Source organism: Chiloscyllium punctatum, chromosome 10 (genome assembly GCF_047496795.1).
Source record: "Chiloscyllium punctatum isolate Juve2018m chromosome 10, sChiPun1.3, whole genome shotgun sequence".
Taxonomy (NCBI): domain Eukaryota; kingdom Metazoa; phylum Chordata; class Chondrichthyes; order Orectolobiformes; family Hemiscylliidae; genus Chiloscyllium; species Chiloscyllium punctatum.
Genome location: NC_092748.1, coordinates 59,457,925 through 59,479,199, shown reverse-complemented (window position 1 = coordinate 59,479,199; position 21,275 = coordinate 59,457,925). Strand labels below are relative to the sequence as shown.

The 21,275-nt window shown below is 42.3% G+C and overlaps 1 protein-coding gene across 8 annotated transcripts in view; it reads right to left on the bottom strand.

Moving 5' to 3' along the window:
• myo3b (myosin IIIB) overlaps positions 1-4,500 on the bottom strand; it is a 586,128-nt gene extending 581,628 nt beyond the window's left edge. For 7 of the 8 annotated variants that reach the window (XM_072579293.1, XM_072579296.1, XM_072579297.1 and 4 more), the window contains exon 1: positions 4,153-4,307. The gene's annotated coding sequence lies outside the window, so the exon portion shown is untranslated. Of the gene's footprint in view, positions 1-4,152; positions 4,308-4,411 lie in introns of those variants that run through there. The other variant, XM_072579295.1, reaches the window with a different exon arrangement.
• Positions 4,501-21,275: the final 16,775 nt, after the last annotated feature.

Below are 21,275 nucleotides of genomic sequence, written 5' to 3'. Positions count from 1 at the left end.
AGGTAAAACAGATGTCATAGAGTGGGAGATGGTGAAATCACACAGAGGGTGGTGCATGAGCTGCCAAAAGGAGTGGTGGAGTCTGGCACAATTACAACATTTAAAAGGCACCTAGACAGGTATATGAATAGGAAGGGTTTAGAGGGATATGGGCCAAGTGCTGGCAAATGGTACTAGATTAGGTGAGGATATATCTGGCTGGCATTGACGAGATGGATCGAAGGATCTGTTTCTGTGCTGTGCATCTCTATGACTCTATGGTAAACACTGACCAAAGAGAGGCTCATGTGATATGGTTGTCACTGGGGAAAGAGACCCAGTCTAAAACCTATAGAAAATGGCAGTGTCTGCTGACACCCTCACCTGCACCAAACTGAAAACAGAATTTTGCCTATTCTACACTCACTACATTATTACATAGAATTTCGACAGTATCATAAGCAAAGGCATTGCTCATGTGTAAAAAAGAAGTAGGATATTGAAATGGAATTCAGAAGACAGGGTAGTAGGGTAAGTGAGAATGTGGTGAAGTTGTGAGGACATGGGAAACGGGGGGGAATGTCCCCTCACACTCCCACCTCCTCACCCCTTCACAGCAGCCAAACCACCTCCCCCCTTCACAGCCACACCAAATTTAAAGGCGAATACAGTTAAATGCACATGCACAAATTTAAGTTATGGATAGCACAAGTGTCGTGTTAATATACATGGCCATTAAAAAAAATCAAATGCCAATTTTCACACCTTGATATAAAAGATGAACCACTGGTCTTTCTGGGCATAGACTCTCAAACTCAGAGAGAAAGATCAAAGCATTTGCTCCTCGACAAAGCAGAAGAAGAAATGGTTTTATGTTAGCTCAAAAGAAGGATGCCAAGAAGAATTCCTTTCTTCCTTGAGGGATAGAACTTGTGTAGAATAAAGGGCCAAGGAGTCACCAGAGTGAGTCTTGCTGCCAAAAGTCAGTTTGATGATATTCAAAAATGACTGAAAGGACATTGGAAAAGGAGTGGTAGGAAGAAAGGAGCCTGCTGCAAAGTCAGGAGACATGTGGAATTTAATCTACCAGTTTACATATCAACGACCTATCACCATCACTCCCCACCTTCATCTACCTATTGCATCCCTAGCTACCTTTCCCCCAGCCCCAGCCCCCTCCTATTTATCTCTCAGCCCTCTTGGGCACTTTCCACATTCCTGATGAAGAGCTTATGCTCGAAATGTCGACTCTTTTGGTCCTTGGATGCTGCCTGACTGGCTGTGTTTTTCCAGTGCCACACTTTTTGACTCTGATCTCCAGCATCTGCAGTTCTCACCTTCTCAGAGTTTGCATAGCTGCTGAGAGTGTGGCATAATGTACAAATGGGTCATAAAGTAGTTTAAGTGGCATTAATGAGGAAGTGTATTTTCTGTACTTTAGTGTATTAACTGCCTATTAAATGATGTTTAGTCTGGTGAGTTTTGTTTTCTTACTCAAGTAGAAGTCTCAACTCTGTTTTGCAATTCAGTCATGCGGTCACACAGCACAAAATCCGACCCTCTGATCCAACTTGTCCATGCCAATCAGACATCCCAATCTGACCTAGTCCCATTTATCAGCATTTGGCCCATATTCTTCTAAACCCTTCCTTTTCATATACCCATCCAGATCCCTTTTAAATGTTGCAATTGTACCAGCCTTCACTACTTCCTCTGACAGCTTGCTCCATACACACACCGTTCTGCGTGAAAAAAATTATCCCTCAGGTCTTTTTTTTTAATCTTTCCCCTCTCTCATTAAACCTATGCCCAATAATTTTGGACTCTAGGAAAAGACTTGGCTATTCACTCTATCCATGACCCTCATGATTTCATACACCTCTCTAAGATCATTCCTTAGCCTCCAAGACTCCAGAGAAAAAAGCCCCAGCCTATTATACCTCTCCCTACTACTCAAACCTGCCAGTCCTGGCAACGTCCTTGTAAAACTTTTCTGCATCCTTTCAAGTTTAACAACATTCTTCCTATAGAAGGACGACCGGAATTGTATGGTGTATTCTAAAAGTGGTACAGCCACAACATGATGTCCCACCTTTTACACTGAATGTTATAACCACAATTCTTTTTAAAACGTATTGGTTTTTAAGGGGATCAAAACAGCAACAGTTTCTGGCGAGATGCCACTTAACAAGCTTAAGGTGGAATGATGCAATTCAACCAGCAATTTGTGAGAACCTAGAAATCACACTGGGCCTCTTCCACTTCACAAGTTGCTGTTATTTATAAATCTTGAATAAAGGGTATGTATTGTACTCCACATCATTTTTTCGAGCAATTCCAGACCAATGTGATAGCCACACAGCAGTCAAAAATCCCCAAAGACGTGAATTTCCAATTCCAGCCTTAGTGTGGAAATGTTGGTTATGGTCCAGGTGAATAAAATTCAGTAATAACACCTAATTGGAATGACTTTATTTTATTTTATTTATTTATTGTCATGTGTATTTTGTTACAGAGGACAAGAAAAAGTGTTGCCAAGTGTCGCCACTCTCCAGTGCCATCTTAAAACACGGAAAAATAGACTAAAACTTAGAATATAAAGGCGAAGAACAAAGAAATTAAGAAAAAGCATTCAGCTTTACAGCCCTTCTTGTTAAGTGCTCCATCATGGACCATGTGTCTGGTGGCCAGGCACAAGTCCCTATGCCATGTCACTGCCACTGGAACGAAAGTCGCCACTATTCGGCGCCATTTCATCGCCATCGACGCTCTTGTCTCTACGAGTCCTCACTGGACCTCACCAATGCAGATGTCACCGATGCTGCCAGGTACTCCAATTTCAATTCTGCCAAAATTCAATTCTGCCATCGCCATGAGTCCATCTCAGGCCCGCCTCACCTATGCAGCCACTGCTGATGCCACATGGTCTCATACTGGACCAAAAGTGCCTCCAAAGCAACAGCCATGAGTCAGCACTAGGTCCACTTCATTGATGCAGAAGCTGCAGGGAATCCAAACACACCTCTGAGGCCGCCATGAGTCAACACTCGGCCTACTTGCCACTGTCAATGCCATTCTCATGACTGATTCTACAACAAGTAGTAAGAAAAATAAGAGAAAAGATAGAAAAAAAAGTAAAAAGAAACTAAAAGTAAAGCAGACACAGAGGATGAGCCCCTGCCTCAGATTCTCAGAATGTTCATGGTCTGACATTGAAATACTAGCTTGGTCAAGCCATGAGGATAAATCTCTACTTCACAAATTCATCCTGCTTTGTTTTTTGGCTGAGGCCATTTAATTAGTGTTAGATAGGATTTCCATCAGTCTCCAGGAGGAAGAATCGCAGAATTATATGAACAGAAGAGGCCCTTCAGCTCATTGAGTCTGTACTATCAAAGCTACACAAAATCTATACCAGTTTTCCTTTTCCAGCACTAGGCCTATGCTCTAGCACTCTGCAGACTGGCAGCACCAGCAGGAGGGGTGGACAGTGCTGGTGCATAAGTTGGCCAAGGAGGTGGCATTGAACAATGGACCTGGACATTCAAGTACATCCATGATCTCTGTGAGACCAAACTGAAAAGGCCTGGTGGTGGTGTTGGCATGTTGGTTAGGGCAGAACATGAAAGGTGAACACTGAAAAGCAAAGCTGTGGGGATGGGTGTCTGTTGCGACCAGGAGTCCAGAGGGAAGCATCCCTCTAACTGACCAGCAGCCCACAGGACTAAACCTTCCACCTGCAGGCTGAGCGCCAATATCTCTCATTATTTGTTAAGTAAGGGTTATAGTGGGATGTGGCCCTTATTTGGGCTTAATTGTCAAATTGAGGGTCTCAAGTGCCTCCCCCACCAGTGCAACTAAATTTGGGAGTGGGTGGGTGGGCCAGCAATTGGCATGTCACCATTGGCACAGCACCCTAATTTACAGGACTATCCACTTGCTCTCCTGCTAGCAGACATCCCGCGTGATTTTGCAACAAACAAACTAATAAATAATATGTTATTATATATTGTGACAGCTTCCGCCAAAACCATTGGGAAACGTACATGCACCTCAGACAATTGAAAACAACTTCTAAGTCGATCATCTCTGGCGTGGGAGGATAAAGACCTCAAAGTAAGGAAAGAACAAGAGAGAAAAACAAAACATCCAAATTCTGAAATTCAGCTTTACCCGTGATCCGGCAGGTCCTTGCTGGCCCCGGTTTCCCAGGGTTAAACTTGAAACAAACCAGTCGCCTCAGAAGAAGGATGTTTGCAGAAGTTGGAACATAGTTCGCAAAGTTTAACTGGAGCAGGGCCCGCAGGCTGGGTGCGCGCGTCCCCGCCGACCGGCGCGCGCCTGTCATGCTCTCGGCTTTGGAGCGTCCCGAGAGCCAACAAGTTCCATTCGAGAAGCGCATCCCCACAGGAGGCGAGGCTTGTCTCCTTACCTTGTCTCCTTACCTGTCCTCTGCACGTGACCGCCGTAACCAGCTGCCTTCCAGGTGAACAACTCCACCTTAGATTTAATAATTCACCAGAATTTGATGAGCCCACTAGGAATTCAGTACGGGAGATGCCTGCCGGGGAAGCAATGCAACGCGGTTGGAAATTATAATAATTGCTGGAAGATATGTATAAATTATGAGGGGGATGGAAAGATAAAGAGACAGCTTTACTTACTTTCGAATTTAATCAGAACTTCTCCAGTCATAATATTTGTACATGCCCATCATAAAGCACAGAAATGAGTCATAAAAATTTTCATTGCCCAGTTTATTGCTCAGCGAACAGCTGATGTAAAAATGCTATTCCTGTGTAATGGCTGCTGCCCTGTGGTACGTGCTGCGCAAAGTCCATATCAGGAGATTCACCTTATATATATTGAAGGTAGTCATTTTATGATTTGGTTAGCAGTTTTGTTTTTGAAACAAAAGATCGAATGAACAGATTTCACTCTGAGAGATAAGTACATAATTTGGGTTGAGGGGCTTTTATGGCAAGGTGATAGCATCCTTCTCTCTGAGCCAGAAGTCCTAGGTTCAAGTCCCACCAGTTCCAGGTATGCATTATAACACTTCTGAAAAGGTTGATTAGAATATAGACCATCGAACATTATGGTGCAGTACAGGCAGTTCGGCCCTCGATGTTGCGCCAAACTGTGCAACCAATCTGAAGCCCCTTTAACCAAACTATTCCATTCTCTAGTAAATCTCATCTGAACCTTTTCCAAAGCTTCCCCCTATAATGTGGTGACCAGAACTTTATGCAATACTCCAAGTGTGGCCAGTGTTTTGTACAGCTGTAGCATGATCTCATGGTTCCAAAACTCAATCCCTCTACCAATAAAAGCTAACACACCGTATGCCTTCTTAACAACCCTATCAACCTGGGTGGCAACTTTCAAGGATCTATGTACCTGGACACTGAGATCTCTCTGCTCATCTACACTACCAAGAATCTTACCATTAGCCCAGTACTCTGCATTCCTGTTACTCCTTCCAAAGTGAATTACCTCACACTTTTCAGCATTAAACTCCATTTGCCACCTCCCAGTCCTGCTCTGCAGCTTATCTATGTCTCTGTGTAACTTACAACATCCTTTATCACTATCCACAACTCTACTGACCTTAATGTCTTCCACAAATTTACTAACCCATCCTTCTGTGCCCTCATCCAGGTTTTTTATAAAAATGACAAACAACAGTGGACCCAAAACAGATCCTTGCGGTAACCCACTAGTAACTGAACTCTAGGATGAATATTTCCCATCAACCACCAGCCTCTGTCTTCTTTCAACTGGCCAATTTCTGATTCAAACTGTTAAATCACCCTCAATCCCATGCCTCTGTATTTTGTGCAATAGTCTACTGTGGGGAACCTTATCAAACGCCTTACTGAAATCCATATACACCACATCAACTGTTTTACCCTCAACCACCTGTTCTCAAAGAACTCAATAAGGTTTGTGAGGTACAACCTACCCTTCACAAAATTGTATTGACTATCCCTAATCAACTTATTCCTTTCTAGATGATTATAAATCCTAACTCTTATAACCCTTTCCAACATTTCACCCACAACTAAAGTAAGGTTCACAGGTCTATAATTACCGGGGTTGTCTCTACTCCCCTTCTTGAATAAGGGAATAACATTTGCTATCCTCCAGTTTTCTGGCAGTCTTCCTGCAGACAATGACAACATAAAGATCAAAGCCAAAGTCTCATCAATCTCCTCCCTTGTTTCCCAGAGAATCCTAGGATAAATCCCATCCAGCCCAGGGGACTTATCTGTTTCTACACTTTCCAGAATTGCTAACACATCCTCCTTGTGAACCTCAATCCCATTTAATCTAGTAGCCTTTATCTCAGTATTCTCCTTGACCACATTGTCTTTTTCTAGTGTGAATACTGAGGAAAAGTATTCAGTTAGCACTTCCCCTATCTCCTCTGACTACATGCACAACTTCCCATTACTATCTGTGATCAGAATTAATTGCAGCATGAACAAAATGCTGCATAGTTGCATGAGAAAGACAACTCTAAAAGATTCCATACTACATTTTTTTTAGAAAAATAGATGGTAAGCGATTTTATGATTTGGAGATGCCGGTGTTGGACTAGGGTGTTCAAAGTTAAAAGGAACACAACACCAGGTTATTGTCCAACAGGTTTAATTGGAAGCATTAGCTTTCAGAACACTGCTCCTTCATCAGGTGGTTCTTCATCAGGATTTTGGTTAGTTTTTTACCCTTCAGTCCTTCCTCCTTTCAGCTGTTGCCATGGGAATCACCACATTCCCTTTTGATCTCTCTTCAAGGCATCATCATGTTTGGATTTGACAGGTGCTGTTACAGGCAAAAGTCCTTCTTTCCACTAATCCTTCACAATTATCCAAGCTACAGGCAAGCGCTGACACACACTAGCTTGTGTGCACCTGTGGTTCAGTTTTCAACAGAACTTGGAGCAAGATTTTATGCCAGGTCAGAGGCAGAAGAGCTATTCACTGAGCCACCAATTTAAAGCTGGGGCAAAATATGCAGGGAGGATGTGAGGTTTGAACTTACTTATTCAGTAAGTAGTAACAGCATTGATATATGGAAGTAGGCCATTCTTCCTATTGAATGAACCATTCAACCAATCACGGCAGATGATCTACCTCAGCACCACTTACCTACATTATCTCCATATCCCTTGGTGTGTTTTGTCTCAGGAAAATATTGCCTTCAGTCTTGGGCATGCTTAGTGATTGAGCTTCCACTCTAGGAATTCTGAAGGTTCATCACCTTCTGCATTGTTGGATAAGTAGAGTAACAGTAGAGAGTGTGGTGCTAGAAAAGCACAGTAGGTCAGGCAGCATCTGAGGAGCAGGAAAATCAATGTGTCAGGCAAAAGCCCTTCATCAGGAATGAGGCTGGGAGCCTTGGGGGTGGAGAGATAAATGGGAGGGGGGTGGGGCTAGGAGGAAGGTAACTGGGATGGAGATGGACACCACCAGAGATATACCTCCCTCCCCATCCCATCCGCTTTCCATAAAGACCGTTGCTCTGCGACTACCTCGTTAGGTCCACGCTCACCCAACAACACACCCTCCCCTCCCAGCAACTTCGCCTGCTACCACAGAAATTGCAAAATCTGCACCCATACCTTCCCCCTCACCTCTGTCCAAGGCCCCAAAGGAACCTTCCACATCCATCAACGTTTCACCTGCACTTCCACACGTCATTACTGTGTCCCGTTGCGGTTTCCTCTACACTGAGGAGAGAGGACGCCTACTCGCACAGCGCTTCAGAGAACATCTCCAGGACACCCACACCAACCAACCCAACTGCCCCGTGGCCGTACACTTCAACTCCTCCCACTCTGCCGAGGACATGTAGGTCCTGGGCCTCCTCCATTGCCATTCCCTTACTACCCAATACCCAGAGGAAAAACGCCTCATTTTCTGCCTCAAGACCAACCCCATGGCATCAATGTGGATTTCACCAGTTTCCTCATTTCCCTTCCCCCCACCTTATCACAGTTCTAACCTTCCAGCTCAGCACCGCCCTCATGACCTGTCCCACCTGTCCATCTTCCTTCCCACCTGTCCATCTTCCTTCCCACCTATCCACTCCACCCTCCCCTCTGACCTGTCACCTTTACCCCTGCCTCCATCCACCTATTGCACTCTCAGCTACCTCTTCCTGACCCCTATACCCCTCCCATTTATCTCTTCATCCCCCAAGGCTCCCAGCCTTATTCCTGATGAAGGGCTTTTGCCCGAAATGTTGATTTTCCTGCTCCTCAGATGTGCCTGACCTGGTGGGTTTTTCCAACACCACACTCTCGACTCAAATCTCCAGCATCTGCAGTCCTCAATTTCACCTTGAAGATAACAGTAACTGATAAAAGACTTTTCTTTGGGCTGTTATGGGTGTGGAATTATGCTGAGTCATTCAGGTCTGGGAACAGCTAAGTTTGCAAGAAATCAGTCTCTACCAAATAAAGATGAAACGTTTGGAATTGGTCATGTGTACAGATAATTCAAAATAAGGCGTACACATGGTACAGAAAAATCTTTGATTTTTCAGCAGAACTTTGAAGATTAACATGACAGGAGGTACCCTACATCAAGAGACATGGTGAACATGTCGAGAAGAGTTCCAGCCTGGCCAGCTGCCAACTTTCCTGGGTACAGGTTGTTCTGTTATTATACGCATTTTTTCAACTGTAAAAGTTAACTGTAACATGATTGACAAATTAGAGATGCTGTTTCTACAGTGCAAACTTTTTAAAATGTGTTGCCTGTAATGCGATAACAGTGCCAACACTTTAAGTGCAGTTTCTAAAGTGCGATATTTCTATAATGTGGTATTGCACAAGAACACAACCATCGTGATACAGAAGAACTGACTGTAATAACGCTTGGAGCTAGTTACAGAACTCAGGGTAGTGAAAGACAGTGATTGAGATGTCTCTCGTAGTAAAAAGTGTGTTATTCATCTAAGTACTCAATAAATTAATCGAGTATTGAATCCAGGCCTTTTGCTCCTAGGTAGGTAGACCTCACTTTCTCACTTCATTCTTAAATGGTCCCTTATTTTGAGATTATGTCTCAGTTCTGAACTTACCGTCAGGGAAAATGTCCATCTGTTGACACCCTGTCACACATTGTAAGAATTTTGTTCATTTTAGTGATATCACCATTCATTCCGTAGAGAACATAGGCCTGATATTCTCAATTCCACCATCCAAGAGATTAGTCTGGTGAACTTCTGTTGCACTCCCTCCATGGCAAGTATATGCTTTGTTAAGTAAGGTACCAAAACTATATAGAATACTGGAGGTATGGTGTCACCAAGTAATTACAAAAAGACATCCGTACTCTAATGTCTTTGAAATGAAGGTGAACATGTCAATTGCCTTCTTAAAAAATTGCTGCATTTGCATGTGTCTCACGAACACGATCTCTTCACACACTAATGTTTTGCAACTGCTGAATACTACTTCCTGTACCTAGTTTTTATGTTCATAACCTGAACATCATAAAGTTCTTTATTGGTTGTAAAAAAAACTAAGCATCCTGAAGTTAAACGTGCAATGTAACTGCTGATTCAATACAGTTTGTATGTTGTTTATTGTGAACAATCAAAAATGCTGTTTGATTCAATCTGCCTACACCTGAAAAAACTAAAATAAAATGCCTACTGTTAGATGTGATTAATAAGTACATGCTGAACTATTCTAAATGTGCTAATAGATACATTAACAACCAATTTAAGTTGATCAGTTGAGCTTGTAATGTGATAAATTTACACTTGCTAATAGGGACATATGTTCAGATGCAGGGATTCATTTCTGCTCGTAAAAGGAATCAAGTCATGCACCTTTCTTGATTTAGTTTTGAGCTTGGGAAGACCCATTGCTTTCACCATGGAAGCACTTTGGTCAATCAGTGTGACTTGCCAACCAATCAGCATCCTTTTATCCTGTAGTAAAAAATATTGGTGAACACAGGGTCTAGTGAAAGGGAAGAACTGAAGGAAATCTGTAGGGAAATGGTGTTGAGGAAATTGATGGGATGAAGGTAGCACAGTGGCTCATTGATTAGCACTGCTGCTTCACAGCACCAGGGACCCAGGTTCAATTCCAGCTTCGGGTGACTGCGTGGAGTTTGCACATTCTCCCTGTGTCTGCGTGGATTTCCTCTGGGTGCTCCGATTTCCTCCCACAGTCACAAAGATGTGCAGGCCAGGTGAATTGACCATGCTAAATTGCCCATAGTGTTAGGTGCATTAGTCAGAGGGAAATGGATCTGGGTGGGTTACTTTTCGGAGGGTTGGTGTGGACTTGTTGGGCTGTAGGGCCTATTACCACACTGCAGGGAATCTAATCTAAAAAGAGTAATCAATCCCCAAAACACTGAAAATATACATCCCAGAATATGTAAGGAAGTATCCCTAGAAATAATGGATGCTCAAAGTTTGGGAGAAGATTTGTAGCTTGGGTGCTCGTTGTTGTGGTCCTGTTTGCCGAGCTGGGAATTTGTCTTGCAAACGTTTCGTCCCCTGTCTAGGTGACATCCTCAGTGCTTGGGAGCCTCCTGTGAAGCGCTTCTGTGCTGTTTCCTCCGGCATTTATAGTGGCCTGTCTCTGCCGCTTCCGGTTGTCAGTTCGAGCTGTCCACTGTAGTGGCCGGTATATGGGGTCCGGGTCGATGTGTTTGTTGATAGAGTCTGTGGATGAGTGCCATGCCTCTAGGAATTCCCTGGTTGTTCTCTGTTTGGCTTGCCCTATAATGGTAGTGTTGTCCCAGTCGAATTCATGTTGCTTGTCGTCTGTGTGTGTGGCTACTAAGGATAGCTGGTCGTGTCGTTTCATGGCTAGTTGGTGTTCGTGCATACGGATCGTTAACTGTCTTCCTGTTTGTCCGATGTAGTGTTTTGTGCAGTCCTTGCATGGGATTTTGTACACTACATTAGTTTTGCTCATGCTGGGTATCGGGTCCTTCGTTCTGGTGAGTTGTTGTCTGAGCATGGCTGTTGGTTTGTGTGCTGTTATGAGACTAATGGTCGCAGTAGTCTGGCTGTCAGTTCAGAAATGCTCCTGATGTATGGTAGTGTGGCTAGTCCTTTGGGTTGCTCTGGACTCATAGCAGAAGCAGTAATGCAAAGGTTAGAACAAACAGTCTTACCACAACTTCAACCCAAACTCTGGGTCAGATACGTGGATGACACCTTTGTAATAATTAAAAACACAGAAATAGAGAACACACACCAGATCATCAACGCCACACTCACAGGAATCCGATTCACTAGAGAGCAAGAAAAGGACAACCAACTCCCATTCCTAGACGTGATGGTACAGAGAACACCGAATGGAGAATTCACCACAAAGGTTTACAGGAAAGCCACACACACAGACCAAGTCCTAAACTATGAAAGCAACCACCCCAACACACACAAACGAAGTTGCATCAGGACACTATTCAAAAGGGCCACAACACACTGCAGCACACCAGAACTACAAAAAGAGGAAGAGGAACACCTATACAAAGTATTCGCCAAAAACGGATACCCTCGCAATTTCATCAACAGATGCCTAAGGGAGAGACAACGGAACAAGGACATGCCGCAACCCAAAGGACTAGCCACACTACCATACATCAGGAGCATTTCTGAACTGACAGCCAGACTACGGCGAACAGAACCACAACAATAATGGATACATTAGTGGTCATCAAGATTCTATACACGTTTTAATAATTCCTGTAGATTGGAGGGTGGTAGGTGTAATCCCACCATTTTTTAAAAAAGAGGTAGGGAGAAAACAGGGATTTAGACAGTAGTTAGCCTGACATTGGTAGTCGGGAAAATGCTGGAGTCCATTATAGAAGATTTAATAGAGGAGCATTTGGAAAATAGTTACAGGATCAGACAGAGTCAGCGTGGATATAGGAAAAGAAAATCATGCTTGACAAATCTACTGGAAATTTGTGAGGATACAACTAGTAGAGTTGAGAAGGAGGAACCAGTGGGGATGGTTTACTTGGACTTTCAGAAAGCTTTTAGTAAGGTCCCACATAAAAGATTAGTGTGTAAGATTAAAGTGCACTGATATGGATAGAAAACTGGTTGGCAGCCATGAAATGAAAAGGAAGAATAAACACTGTCTTATTTTGAGTAGCAGGAAGTGACTAGTGGGGTACCACAGGCATCAGTGCTTGAATCCCAGTTATAAAATCATGAGGAGCATGGATAGGGGAAATAGACAAGGTCTATTTCACACTAAGGCTCAGCAATTTGTGGTTCGGGTTCCTCCTCTCTGGAATTTAAATTTAATTGCAGAATATTATGGCTAATGATTTCATTAAATGGTATACCTGGAATATCAAGGGAAGTCACTCACTACTTAAGAGGAAGAAGGTACTCTTGAGTCTTAGAAAGGAGAAGGTGGATACTGCTTTATTACAGGAGAACCATTTGGATGACAAGGAGCATCTGAAATTACAGCAGAATGGCTTTGACCGAATTTATTTTTCATCATTTAATACCAGAAGTAACAATATTTAAATTGTTGAAATGTGTTAAAGACACATACGTGAGGTTTGTAATTCTTAAAGCCTTGATAAATGGGGAAGAATATGGTATTTTAAATGTTTATTGTCCCCCAGCTCATCCTCTTAAATTCTTGGTAGATGCTTTTTCTAAACTGGTAAGTCTCAAGTTTCAGCACATCATTATAGGGGGGAGATTTTAACTGCCTCATGGACTCCACAGTAGACAGGTTGCCTAAAGGTCCCCCTTTAGGGATTTCACATTTTTCTCCAATCCGCACAGATATCACACGAGGATTGATTTTTTTTCTGACCCCTGCAGTAACCCTGGATCTGGTGGCATCCTGTACGATTGGTAATATTGCCATCTCTGATCATGCTCCAGTGTACCTCATGGTTAAAATTAAGGATGTACAGTGGATTCAAGGTACTGGCGAATGGACCCCTTTATTCTCATGGACAGCAAGTTTGTGGAGTTTTTCTCTAGGGAATTTTGGGCATTCCTAGACATCAACATATGCTCGGTTGATAGTTCATCTGTTCTCTGGGAAACTGCCAAAGCTTATGCCAGAGGGTTTGTTATTTCATATTCCACGAGTAGGAAGTGGCAGAAGGGTAAGCAGCAACGTCTCCTTGAAGCACGGTTGAAGGCAGCCGAGAAGACCAATTTTGACAGACCCTCGTTGGTCAAACTACAGAGGATTATGGCACTGCGGTCTGCACTAAATTCTGTGCTCACACAGATGGCAAAGAAGGAGCTGGCTTTTGCAAAGCAAAGGTTATATGAGCATGGTGAGAAGCCAGGCAAATACTTAGCATACCTTGCCAGAAAGAGAAGTGCCCCAAAACCATTATAGTGATTAGGGAAGGGTCTAGGAACCTAACATGTGATTCTAAAAAGATTAATATGGCATTCCAGAGATTCTACTCTAAATTATATCAGTCTGAGAATTGTGAGGAGGGGCAGGCCAAAATGGAATCCTTTTTTAGAGATCTGAAGCTCCCGGGTGTGACTCCTGAACAACAGTCCTTTCTCAATGCACCATTATCAGAGCAAGAAGTGCAGGAAGCTGTGAGGCAGCTTCAGAGTGGAAAGGCGCCCGGTCCTGATGGACTTCCAAGTGAATTCTATAAGGAATTTATAAGTATACTGTCAGGCCTGATGCTGAATATGTTTAATGATTCATACAGTCATGTTTGTCTCCCACCATCTCTGAGAGAGGCCAATACTTCACTTATCCTTAAAAAAGGGAAAGATCTGGAAGAATGTGCTTCATACAGGCCCATCTTGCTCTTAAATGTGGACTTTAAGATCCTTTCTAAGGCTCTTGCATTAAGGCTGGAGACTGTGTTACCTTCTATTATTAAAGTTGATCAGACAGGTTTCATAAAGGGTCGCAGATCCTCCAATAACATTAGGAGGCTGCTTAACGTAATTCAAGCATGCCAACAGCAGTCAATGCAGGGATTGGTGATTTCTTTAGATGCAGAGAAGGCATTTGACCGAGTTGAGTGACCGTACCTTTTCTATACTCTAGACTGGTTTGGTCTGGGCGAAGTTTTCATAAGATGGGTAAAGGTTCTCTACAGTGTACCTCTCATTGCGGTCATTACCAACGGGGTACGATCAAGCAATTTTAATATTTCTTGGGGCAGCCGGCAGGGCTGTCCCCGTTCACCATTACTTTTTATGTTGGTGATTGAACCTTGGCAGAGGCCATTCATGGGGATCTCAATATATCAGCTCCAGAAGTGGGGTCAAAGTTACAGAAGATCTTGCTGTATGCAGATGATGTTCTAATTTTCTTGACAAATCCAGCAGTTTCAGTGCCTTGCCTGATACAATGCATTCACGCGTTTGGCGCTTTTTCAGGGTATAAGATTAATTTTGCTAAATCAGAAGCTATGCCTATGGGTGGTCTTACGAAAGAGTTGGCTCTTGAGAGTGACTATAGATTCCCATTTAGGTGGTCACAGGGGGGCTTTGTGTATTTGGGCATATTCATTACTCCAGTTCTGGACTGGCTGTTCAAAGCCAATTTTACTCAATTATTTGAAAAAATTAAACAAGATCTCCAAAGATGGGAGGCACTTCCAGTCTCATGGTTGGGTTGGATAGCGCTTATTAAGATGAATATTCTTCCTCGTTTGCTATACCCTATACGGATGCTCCCCCGATTTTCAATAAACAAAACACTCAGGAGACTGAACAGTTGGTTCAGCTCCTTTATCTGGCACTGTAAACAGCCTCTCATTAAATTAGCCAAACTGCAGTTGCCTCACATATTGGGGGGAGAGGATCTTCCAGACATTGAAAATTACCAATTAAGCTCACTTTTGACCTACGTAAGTGATTGGGTTTGGCTAGATATCAAAGTCTCCCAGGCAAGGTGCCCCCTTACCAGTTTGCTGTTTTTGGACAAGGTGAGGACAGTTAGAGAATATTGCCATAACCCAATAGTCATCAATACTGTTAAAGCATGGAGGGCAATTCGGCAGAGGGAAGGTAATATTAGCAAAACATCTTTGTTTACACCTTTAATGGGTATGCTGAGTTTTCAACCAGGTATGATAGATTCAGGATTTAAACGTTGGGCAGCTAAGGGTATATCTTGCATGGGTGATTTATTTGGGGGAGATATAATGATGTCCTTCGATCAGTTAGTACGGAAGTACGAGTTACCTAATGGAGACCTTTATCGTTTTTTTCAAGTTAGGGATTTTCAAGTTAGGGATCCCTACAAATCTGACATAGAAAGAGGGGTACTAAGGGTTAAGAGTACACTCTCTGTCAGTACTCTATATCACCAATCGGGGGGTGCCACCTCAGATGAGTCTGATCGACTCTGCAAGATGTGGGAAAGAGAGCTGGGTGTTGAAGTTTCTTCAGAGGCATGGGAGGATATTTGGGAGATTGCAAGGAAGATATCAATTTGCAATAGGACCCATGCTTTACAGTTGAAGATTCTCCACAGGGTCCACTTAGCCTCAGACCGTTTGTCAAAATTTAAACCAGGGGTATCTTCAGCCATGCCCCAAGTGCAAGATCTGTACAGGTACCCTTACCCATTGTCTTTGGTCTTGTGACAGGCTTCAAACATAGTGGTGCAATGGTGTGGTGAGTGCAATGGGGAGGATTTTAGGTGTAGGGGGGGAGAAGGATCCTATTTCCTCCTTTTGGGCCTACCCATTGTATTTCCTTCAGACTCGCATAAGTCAAAACTTTTCAATATTCTTACATTCTGTGCAAGGAACAATATCTTGCTAGGTTGGATATCAGAAAAACCCCCAGGCCTGTCGGGTTGGCGGAAGATTGTTATGGGGCATATTCCCCTGGATTTTCTCACAAATATGGTACACCACAAAACTGAGAATTTTTACAAGACATGGCAACCCTTTTTGAAATACCTGGACACAGATTTATCTGCCATATTAACAAGGGCTTTTATATAGCTGTAACGATTGTGTTTCATGAGTCCAATATCCAGGGAGGAGGAACTGTGAATGTATGAGTGTTTTGTTTGGCTGGGCTAAGTTATTACTAATTATTTGTTTGTTGTTAGGTATTTATTTAGTTAGTTAAATAGCTAGTTTAGTTTTTTTTAAATTTTATACTTCTCTATATATGTTTATACATTCGTATAGGAGGGTGGGTTGGGGAATCTTTTTTATTATTTGGGTTTAGTTTTGTACTATTTTTGTACTGTTTTGAATTGCACTCTTTTGTATTTGTTGTAATATTTAAAAACCTATTTTTTCTTAATAAAAATATATTATTAAAAAAAATTATCTCAGCATGTTTTACCTTTGTCAAAGAGGTTTGGAGAATTTCTACAATTGCTTTAATCCACTCTTTATTTGTGTGGAAATTGGGTCAGTGCTATTATCTAAGCAAGTTTCATTTTCTTTGTATTGAGTTTACACTAATTAAGAATGATGGTCTAATAATAGAGCCTGAATATTCAGCTCCATAATGAAACACTCATCATTATGAAACACAGTGTCTGCTTTATCCCACTGCATTAATATTTTCCCTGATTGTTTGATCATTGAGTCTCAACAATAATGGGTACACATTCTTTTAAATAAGCCAGTACTGCACACAAGAATTTTCATACATAGCACTTTTGAAAGACAATTCTAGATGAGAATGGCACTGAGTTTTTCTTTGGCAAATCAGGACTGATAGATTTCCAAGAGATATTCAACCAAAATGGATACTTTGGCCTGTATACCTGTTTTGTATTATAGCAGTTAAATTGGTACTAAAAGGACTGACAAACTAAGCATACTTTTGCAACTGTTCTTAAAGATGGTAGCATTTTCCAATTAAATTTGCATTAATATAGTGACTTCTATCTGCAAGCAAATATCTTAGAATACTTTACTATGAGAAAGAAGAGGATGATGTACTCAAGAATGGACAACATGAGCTACAACAATACAGCAGGATTGAAATGGTACACAATAAATTTAGAAATAGTTTTTCCCCACAGATAGAAGTTAACAGTAAAAGAACTAATGGCAGCATGGGGAGTAAAGAATATGGAAATAAGGAACTGTGAGAAAGCTGTATTCTTTCAGTCAGACCAGTGATTTGATCGAGGACAGATGGCAACTCAAGTGACTGAAAGTTCCTTTCAATGATCGAGACAAGAGTGATCATTACAGCTGCCTGAGCAGCCATTGCTGTAGATTACTATTCCATGAAAGCTGCAGTGACTCCAATCAACATTATTATCTCAGCTATCAGATACTGCATAATCTCAGATTCAACAGTTCACATGCTGGAATTAGCCAGCCTCCCCATACTGAAGAGAATTAAATTCTAGACTCTACATCAAACCATAGACCAAGGGTGAAGATGGATTCCTCTAGCCCCCTTACCACAACCAACAAGCTTCAGGCAGGCTTTCTGTTTCACTAGGCATTTGGTTTGTGACCAATGTCAATCTTCATCTGAAGCTTGGCCCTATGAGATTTTCATCAGACTCCTCTACAGCACAACTCGTGTATGACATCACACAAACTACCACCTGCCCCTCCTCAAGAAAGGTAGCACCTGTAACATCCTGTTGATATAAAGCTTCACGTTTAATTATGTTCTTAATGAGGAAAATGCCAGAATTAATGTAAAAATGCGCGCGAACAGAACACTCGGAAACTGTGAACAGGATTACACAAAGTCAGCATGGACTTACAAAAGTAAAATCACGCTGAACAAAAAGTTTTTTTGAGTATGTAACTAGTAGAATAAATAAGAAAGAACCAATGGATATGGGGTGTTGGGATTTCAAGAAGGCTTTTGATAAGGTCCCAAATAAGAGGTTAATGATCAAAATTAAAACGCATGGGATGGGGGTAATATATTGCATGGATTGGGAATTAGTTGGCAGACAGGAAATAAGAGTGTGGGAATAAATTGATCTTTTTCCAAGTGGAATGCAGAGGCTAGTAGAGTATTACTTAGCAGAGTGCTTGGAAGCCAGATATTCATGATATATATGTATATATATATATATAATATATATACCTGATCAGGAACCAAATGCAACATTTACAAGCTTGGTGATGACACAAAACTAAGTGGGATTATAAATTGTGAGCAGGGTGCAACGAGGCATCAAGATGATTTAGACAAGTTAAATGAGTGGGCAAGCAAATTGCAGATGCAGTGTAAGTATGAAATTATACACTTTGATGTGAAAAACAGAATGGAGAGATATTAGAAAACATGGATGTACAAAGGGATCTGGGTATAGATAGGTAGGTATGGCAAACAATGAGGAAGTCAAATAGTATATTGGCCTTCATTGCAAGAGAATTTCAGTTCAGAAATAAGGATGTCTTACAGAGCTTTTCACCACACTTGGAGTATTGCATGCAGTTTTAATCTCCCTACCTTAGAAAGGATATATTTATCATTGAGGGTGTGCAGTGGAGGTTCACGAGAATAACACCATTGGTAAAAGGGCTGTCCCATTATGAGAGACTGGTTCAAGCGCGTCAGTATTCACCAGAGTTTAGAATGATGAGAGAGAACCTAATTGAAATGTATAATATTCAAACAAGGTAAGACAAATGCAGGGAGGATATTTACCCTGATTGGAAAGTCTAGAATTGGGAATCACAGTCTCAGAATATGGGGTAGACCATTTAGGATTGAGATGAGGAAACATTTTTTCACTCAGAGGTTAGGCAGCCTGTGGAATTTGCTACCACAGAAGGCTGTGGGGTCTAGGTCACTGATTTTTTTCAAGAAAGAGATGCATAAACCTTTAGATTTTAAAGGTATCAAGAGGTATGAGGAGAAAGTGGGAATATAGCATGCAGATAGAAGTTCAGTCGGCTCGAAGCAGGCTCCAAGTGCAGAATGGTCTACTCCTGTTCTAGTTTCTGTTAAAATGCCACTGAAGGGGGGCTCCAAGATGGCGGCCATCGAGGCGGATTGTGTTGCAGAGCTCTGCACCGCAGCACAAGCAGAACAAACTTCTAACCCGCCCAACCCGAACCATCGCAATATCCTGGCATTCTGGAAAGATCGTGGAGTCCCAGGAAACTGTGACAAACCAACTTACCTGCGTTTTCACCGTCCAGAGATGCTGAAAAAGGGAGGAGGAGTGTCAGATGCTGGGCCAGCAGCCCAGCTTGCAGGATCCTCAGACTCAATTATCTACCAGGCCCTGGTGAACAAACTTGTGAAATCTCACAAGCTGTTGGGTAAGCAAATAGAGGAGAAGCTACTCCCAATCTCTATCATGCTGCAGAAGCATGAACAGCAGCTGGGAGACCTGGAAAAAAGTGCGAATGAGATTGAACACAGAGTTGCAGTGTTGGAAGCTGATACTAGTTCCCCAAGGATAGGATCCAAGCCCTGGAGACGGAGCTCTGTAATTTGCGTGACCAAGTGGATGATCTTGAGAACAGGGGCAAGAGAAAAAATATTCGGATCATTGGTCTGCCAGAGGGTAAGGAAGGTGAGCAGCTGGCGGAATTTATTGACACCTGGTTGCCAAGATTCCTTAACTTGGAGGCTGGCATGAGAGGCTTGAAGATTGAGAGGGCACACTGGGTCACGGCACAGAGGTCACGTCTGGGTCAATGTCCTCATCATCTCTTGGTGCTGTTTCATCACCACAGAGATAAGGAGAGAATCATGGAAGCTTCCAGAATCCAGGGGAAGGAGCTGAAGGTGCTAATTTACGAGGGCTCTAAGACCATGTTCTTCCAGGACTTCTCAGTGGTGGTGATCCAGAAAAAATAATCCTATGATGGTGTCAAGAGAAGACTGAGGGAGCTTGGGATCCAGTACTCTCTGAGGTATCTGGACGTGCTTCAAATTACCTTAGATGGATCTATACATCTCTTTGACATGTCAGAAAAGGCAAGAGACTTTATGGACAAATTAACATAATCTGAAAAATTTAGTATGTACAAATAGTTGTGTTGTTTGGTTATGTCTTTTTTGTAAAATACTGAGGTAATAATCTGGTTTAAACTATGTTGGGCAGTGGTTGAAATGTGTACTTTCAATTTCTAAGTTAAGTTATACTAAAGGATGGTTGGGGTATTTACCCCTTTTCTCTTTGAAAAAATTCTTTTTTCACATTGCTATTTCATGGTGTATTTTCTTTCTTTTCTGCTTGGGTTTGCGATGTGGCTCTAGCTAGGAGGAGGGAAAATGGTTGGGATGGCTAGATGCCTACTTACGGGCAGTTTATACCCTGTTCAGGTATTTAAATGTCCAGACTACAGTCTTGGCAGCGGGATGGGAAACTGGGTTTTGGGATCAGTAGTTGCCCCCTTTGGGCAGGCAGTGAATTCCCCTATTCAGGGCTGTTGGCACTTTATATGTTGGTTTGTTTTTCGTTTTTTTTGTATATAATTTTTGATAGCTTTGTAGGTTTGTTAAATGTAGTGGTTTTAGGTTATGTAGTTTTTGTGTTCGATGGATCTTGTGACACTAAGACTCTGCAATCTATAGTTTGAGTTCCTCCTCTCTGGAATTGAAATGTTACTGTAGAAGTTTATGGCTAATGACTTGACTAAGTGGTGTACCTGGAACATCAAGGGAAGTCACTCACCAATTAAGAGGAAGAAGGTACTTTTGAGTCTTAGAAAGGAGAAGGGGGATATTGCTTTACTACAGGAGACATGTTTGGATGATAGGGAGCATTTGAAACTACAGCAGAATGACTTTGGGTTTACTTTTCATCTTTTAATAACAGAAGTGGGCAGGGAGCTATGTTGGTTAGGAGGAGTCTCCCATTTAAGTTACTAGAGTGTGTTGAAGACACACATGGGTGGTTTGTAATTCTCAAAGCCCTGATAAACAAGGAAGAATATGGTGTTTTAAATGTTTATTGCACTCCGGCCCCTCCCCTCAAATTTTTGGCAGATGGGTTCTCTGAACTGAGCAGAATCGAGTCTTGGCACATCATTATAGGGAGAGATTTTAACTGTCTCATGGATCCCACTGTCGACAGGTTGCCCAAAGGCCCCCCCCCCCGAACCGCTCTGTACAAATGAAACAGTTAGTGGATCTGTGTGTGAAGTTAGAGTTGGTAGAGGCGCCTCCACCCTACATGCAGGGATTTTATGTTTTTTTCCAATTCACACAGATGTCACACCAGGATTGATTTTTTTTTCTCACCCCTGTGGCAACCCTGGATCTGGTGACATCTTGTACCACTGGTAATATTACCATCTCCGATCACAGTCCAGTGTACCTGTTGGTTAAGATTAAGGACATTACAGTGCGTCCGAGACACTGGCGAA